This window comes from Pongo pygmaeus, chromosome 1 (genome assembly GCF_028885625.2).
Source record: "Pongo pygmaeus isolate AG05252 chromosome 1, NHGRI_mPonPyg2-v2.0_pri, whole genome shotgun sequence".
NCBI classification, from domain to species: Eukaryota; Metazoa; Chordata; class Mammalia; order Primates; family Hominidae; genus Pongo; species Pongo pygmaeus.
In genome coordinates, this window is record NC_072373.2 from 211281072 (window position 1) to 211287223 (window position 6152).

Sequence of the window (6152 nt, forward strand, 5' to 3'; positions counted from 1 at the left end):
AAGCGATCCACCTACCACGGCCCAAAGTGCCAGGATTACAGGCATGAGTCACCGCACCTGGCCATACCCCAAGTCTTTAGATGTGGCATTCTTTTGGGTTTTCTCCTCTCTCTCTCTGAAATCTTGTTAGGTTCCTCTCTACCTCTCCTACCTCTAGGCCAATGGCCACAAGTTTCCTGAGGCTATTCCTCCCACATCAAAACACAGTTCTCCATACTCTGTAAGGTTTAAGGAATCATAATTATAGAATGTCCCTGCTTCTTTCATTCAGCCAGTGACTTATTGAGCATGTACTGGACAATTGCTGGACAATTGGCTGAACTGTCTTCTAAGTCTGGGTTTATAATGGGTCAAAAACACAGGGCTCCTAACCTCAGTGGAGCTTGTATTATAACAAAGAGATTTTTGCTACTTTTCTTTTCTTTTCTTTTTTTTTTTTTTTTTTTTTAGATAGACTTTCATTCTTGTTGCCCAGGCTAGAGTGCAATGGCACAATCTCAGCTCACTACAACCTCCATCTCCCTGGTTCAAGTGATCCTCCTGCCTCAGCCTCCCGAGTACCTGGGATTACAGGTATGCACCACCACGCCTGGCTAATTTTGTATTTTTAGTAGTGACGGGGTTTTCTCCATGTTGCTCAGGCTGGTCTCGAACTCCTGACCTCAGGTGACCCACCCGCCTTGGCCTCCCAAAGTGCTGGGATTACAGGCGTGAGCCACCATGCCCAGCCAAATTTTGCTACTTATGAATAAAAGAGAGTGTTGTTGTGATAGTGAAGTATGAGGGTAGTCAACGGGTGTCCCTCCGAGAACTGAAAGATGGGAAGCAGAATGGAATGGAGGTTTCCACAGATGTCAAAGTTCTTGTGCTGGCCTCTCAGGCACACCTGATTAGGGGTACCACTTTCATCTCACCTCCCAGTCCTCTCCATCCCTTCTGGCCTCCTCACTGTTCCTCGGACACACCAGACATGCTGCTGCCTTGGGGACTTTGCCCTTGCTATCCCCTCTACTGGGAACACTCTCCCCACCACATAATCTGTGGCTCGTTCCCCTGCCTCCTCCACGTTTCATATACTGCCTTCTCACTGAGACATTCCCCGACTCTGATGTGGGAAATTGCAAATCCATTCCCCAGTGCCTCAAATCCCCTCTCGTGGCTTGCTTTCTTTTCCCTGAGTACTGATTTCCGTCTGACATACTTTATTCATTTATTCATTCATTCATTTGAGACAAGGTCTCACTCTGCCACCCAGGCTGGAGTGCAGTGGCACAGTCACGGCTCACTACAGCTTTAATCTCCTGGGCTCAAGTGATTCTCCCACCTCAGCCTCCTGAGTAGCTTGGACTACAGGTGTGCACCCCACAGGCCTGGCAAATTTTGTTCATTTTTTTGTAAAGACGGGGTCTCACTATGTTGCCCAGGCTGGTCTTGGACTCCTGGACTCAAGTGATTCTCAAGCCTTGGCCTCCCAAAGTGCTAGGATTACAGGCGTAAGCCACCATGTCTGGCCTGACATACTATATTTGTTTACTTGTCATGTTTACGGTCTGTCTTTCTTCATTAGCATGTAAGTTTTGCAGTGGCAGGGATTTGCATGCCTTTCATTCCTCTCTCTTCAGCACCAAGTACAGTGTGCCGCACATAGTAGGTGTTTCATAAGCACTTGTTGAGTGAATAGGTAGCTCTGTGTGGGAAATAGTTTGGTATATTTGTGCAACAGTAGAAGGCCAGTGGATGGGACAAGGGAGCAAGTCAGTGGGGCAGGAGGGGAGCTTGGAGGGGTGGCCAGGGGTAGACACACAGGCTGCTAGGCCGTGGAAATGAGGGTGGATTTAAACAATAATAGAAGACCTTTCAGGGGTTTTAAGTAGCAGAGTGACATTATCTAATTTGTATTTTTAAAGGGTCACAATGGCTGCCTTGTTAGGCCCGAATGTAGGGGTCCAGAGTAGTAAGTAAGGGGTAGAAAAGAATCAACCAGCCAGGCATGGTGGCTCACACCTGTAATTCCAGCTACTCAGGAGACCAAGGTGAGAGGATCGTTTGAGGCTGAGAGTTTGAGAACAGCCTAGGCAACACAGTGAGACCCTGTCTCTAAAAAAAATAATTAAAATATTAGCCAGGCATGGTGGTAGCATGCACCTATAGTCCCAACTACTCAAGAGGTTGGAGTGGGAGAATCGCTTGAGTCTAGGAGTTCAAGCCTGCAGTGAGCCATGACTGCACCACTGTACTCCAGCCTGGGTGCCAGAGTAAGATCCTGTCTCAAAAAAAAAAAAAAAAAAAAAAAAGAAAGGAAAGAAAAGGAAAGGAAAAGGGCAGGCACAATGGCTCATATCTGTAATCTTAGCACTTTGGGAAGCCAAGAAGCGAGGATCACTTCGGCCAAAGAGGGAGGATCATTTGAGCCCAGGAGTTCAAGACCAGCCTGGGCAACATAGTAAGACCTTGTCTCTATAAGATAAAATAAAATAAAAAAAGAAAGAGAAATTAAAAGAAAAGAGCCAGCCAGTTAGGAAGCTACTGCAGTAGTCTAGGCTAGAAAAGATGTTGGCTGAGATCCAGGTGAGGGCAACAGCAGATGGAGAGAAGCAGCCAGAATGCAGACTCCACGAGAAATCTGCACTTCATCCTGCCACGGGATCCTCGCCACACACTGGGTGTGGGTTTATAGACCTCTTTTAGTGATACCTCTTCCAATATCAAATCCAGTTTGGCAGTTAATGTTCCAGCTAGACTCTACAAGGGATCGGAGGAGGCTAAATTAGATCCTGCCAGCCAGGTCTCAGAAGCTATGACCAAGAACGCAGAGGAATCCCAGCCCCAGCCTTCAAAGTCCTCCAGCCAGGAAATACCCTTCCCTGTACTTGGCTCCTGGCTGATAAGCCTTGTTATTCCCTGGATCTATCCCATCCTCTCCATCTCCAAGGCCACTTCCAGACCCTCATCACACTTGGCTGCACAAGTGATGGCAGCGTCCCTCTTCACTGGCCTCTCTGCTTCCAGTCTTCAAATCCACCCTCCCCAGGGTTGACTGAATGAACATCCTAAAACCCAAACCTAACGGAGTCCCTTTTCTGCTCAAAACCTTTCAGTGACTGCCCATCACGTCCAAGATGAAACGCTAGCTCTCTATCGTGGGACGCAAGACTCTCCTCCACTGGACACTGCCTTCTCCTCCAGCTACACTTCCCGCTCCTCCCACTTCACTCCTACTTGACCCCCAGCCTCACCCAGCACTTGGTGTTCCTCCTTCCACTTCCCGCCTTGCTGGTGAGGCCTGGCTTAGATGCTTCCCTCTGCCTAGGTAACTGTTCCCAGCCTCTGTTGTGTGGTTACTTCTCTCGCCTCACAATTAGCTCAGGAAACACCGCCTCCAAGAGTCCAGGAACCCCTCCTTGGCCTCCCCTGTCTCGTGCCCCCAGTTCACCTGGCATGGCAGTACACTTCTGCTGCTGCTCTGGGGTTTGTTTGTTTGTTTGTTTGTTTTTGAGACAGGTTCTCATTCTGGTCGCCCTGGCTGGAGTGCAGTGGTGCAATCTCAGCTCACTGAAGCCTTGACTTCCCAGGCTCAAGCGATCCTCCTCAGCCTCCCAAGTAGCTGGGACTACAGGCATGTGCCACCATGCCCAGCTAATTTCTGTATTTTTTTTTTTTTTTTTGTAGAGACAGCATCTTGCCATGTTGCCCAGGCTGGTCTCAAACTCCTGGGCTCAAGCAATCTGCCCGCGTCGGCCTCCCACGGTGCTGGGATTACAGGCAGGAGCTGCTGCACCTGGCCAAGGGAATGCAGCAGCTACTGCTGTGAATGGTAGTTACTAATTGGTTTGCTTGTCTTCCCCAACTGGACCATGAACTCCCCAAGGGCAAGGATCTTGGCTACTCATCTTTGTGTGCTGGCCTTGTCTACAGTGACTGGTACATAGCACATGCTTGGTTAAAGACTTGAACTTGCTGGCCTTAGCCACACCACTATACCCTTAGGACAGCCTGGCTAAGGTCCTCGTGGTGAAACAGAGAGAGCTAGCCAGCCCATCTTAATTATTTATTTATTTTTATTTTTATTAGAGATGGGGTTTCACCATGTTGGCCAAGCTGGTCTCAAACTCCTGGCCCCAAGTGATCCGCTCGTCTTGGCCTCCCAAAGTGCTGGGATTACAGGCATGAGCCACTGCGCCTGGCCAGCTTGTCTTTATCAGCCCTGAGCTGATGAGGCTATCAAATGTCAACCTCAACACTCTTCCCAGGCTCTCTTTTCCACCTCAGGCAGAGTTTGTCTTCAGATGCAAAGGCCTATAAGTCTTCTCTCCAGTTAGTGCTGAGACTTCGGCCAGCCACAGAAGGGATTCTGACATCGCATCCAAATAAGGTGAAAGGATTAGCTGTTGTTAAAACAGCGTGAGAGCTGTGAGTAAGGAAATATTCTCTCTGAGATGGGCCCTGCTGAAATATACAACATGAGCCTTCCAAATATGAGCTACTGACTGGAAAGAAGCCTGCTTGTTATGGAGCCTGAATCTTCCTCCCCAGCCAGGGATCTAGTGATGCCAATCCCGCTGAGGTCTGGTGTTCATCGGATGTCAGGATGCAGCCCACCTGAGACCTTAAGGGGTAGGGGGTCCTTCATTAGTTAGCAGGCATGGTTTAGTAACAGTAACATCACCAATAATGTGTGGGATTCAGGGTTTCTGAATAGTGCTAACATAATATGGAGAATGAACAGTCTGAAGTCTCCATGAGGACGGATTGATAGAAAAGAATTCGTTCAACAACCTTTTATCAAGAATAGTCATATAAGATCCTTTTATAGTTCATAAGCATGATGACTGGGTGTTTATGCACACGTGTGAGATCTGCCACTCTCTGAACCTTGTTACAACATTGGCACATTACTCATCTAACCTGAAAAAAAAATAGTCATATATGGGCCAGGCATGGTGGCTCACACCTGTAATCCCAGCACTTTGGGAGGCCAAGGTGGGCAGATTGCTTGAGTTCAGGAGTTCAAGGCCAGTCTGGACAACATAAGGAGACCCTGTCTCTACAAAAAAATACAAAAAATTAGCCACGGGTGGTGGTGCACACCTGTGGTCCCAGCTACTCGGGTGGCTGAGGCAAGAGTATCGCTTGAACCCAGGAGGTTGAGGCTGCAGTGAGCTGTGATCGTGCCACTGCACTCCAACCTGGGTGGCAGAGACCCTGTCTCAAAAAGAAAAAAAAATAGTCATACAAAATATATAACTTATCTATTGCTGTGTAACAAATTATCCCTAAGCACAGCAGCTTAAAACAATATTTATTTATCTCACAGTTTCTGTGGGTCAGGAAATTGGGAGTGGTTCTGCTGAGTGGTTCTTATTCCTGGTTGCATGAGAGTTTGCAGTCAAATCATCAGCTGGGGCTGCCATCATCTGAAGGCTTGACTGGGGCTGGAGGACCTGCCTCCATGATGACTCACTCACACAGCTATTGGCGGGAGGTCTCAGTTCCTCCTGACACGACCCCTCGCTAGAGCTGCTTGAGAGTGCTCATGACATGGCAGCAGTCCTCTGCAGGAGCAGGCAATCCGAGAGAGAGAGAGAGAGAGACCAAGACAGAAGCCTCAAGGTCTTTTGTGACCTTGGTCTTGGAAGTTGTACACTGTCACTTCCACTTTATTCTGTTTGTTACAAATGAGTTACTAAATTCAGTTCGCAGTGAAGAGGAAGGGAAATAGGGTCCACCTTTTGAAGGAAGTGTCAAATTGTGGACATATCTTAAACTACCTCATCAAATCAAAAAGAAACAAGAAACCTGAAAGTCTTGAGGCTGCTAAAACTCCTGCTGCCATTAGGACAATGGGAATTTAGTATGAAGAAAAGAGTTCTAGCCCTCTCCCTCTCCCTCTCCCTCTCCCTCTCCCTCTCCCTCTCCCTCTCCCTCTCCCTCTCCCTCCTCTCCCTCTCCCTCTCCCTTCTTCGGTCTCCCTCTCCCTTCTTCGGTCTCCCTCTCCCTTCTTTTTTCGGTCTCCCGCTGTTATTGAAGCTGGACTGTACTGCCATGATCTCGGCTCGCTGCAACCTCCCTGCCTCGGGCTCCTGTGACTCTCCCGCCTCCGCCTGCCGAGTGCCTGGGATTGCAGGCGCGCGCCGCCACGCCTGGATGGTTTT

At 48.7% G+C, this 6152-nt stretch overlaps 1 non-coding gene across 1 annotated transcript; it reads left to right on the top strand.

Moving 5' to 3' along the window:
• Positions 1 to 4801: 4801 nt before the first annotated feature.
• Positions 4802 to 4906, top strand: LOC129024053 (small nucleolar RNA U13). The gene has a single exon (XR_008497021.1). It is a non-coding gene; the product is annotated as a small nucleolar RNA U13 (small nucleolar RNA).
• Positions 4907 to 6152: the final 1246 nt, after the last annotated feature.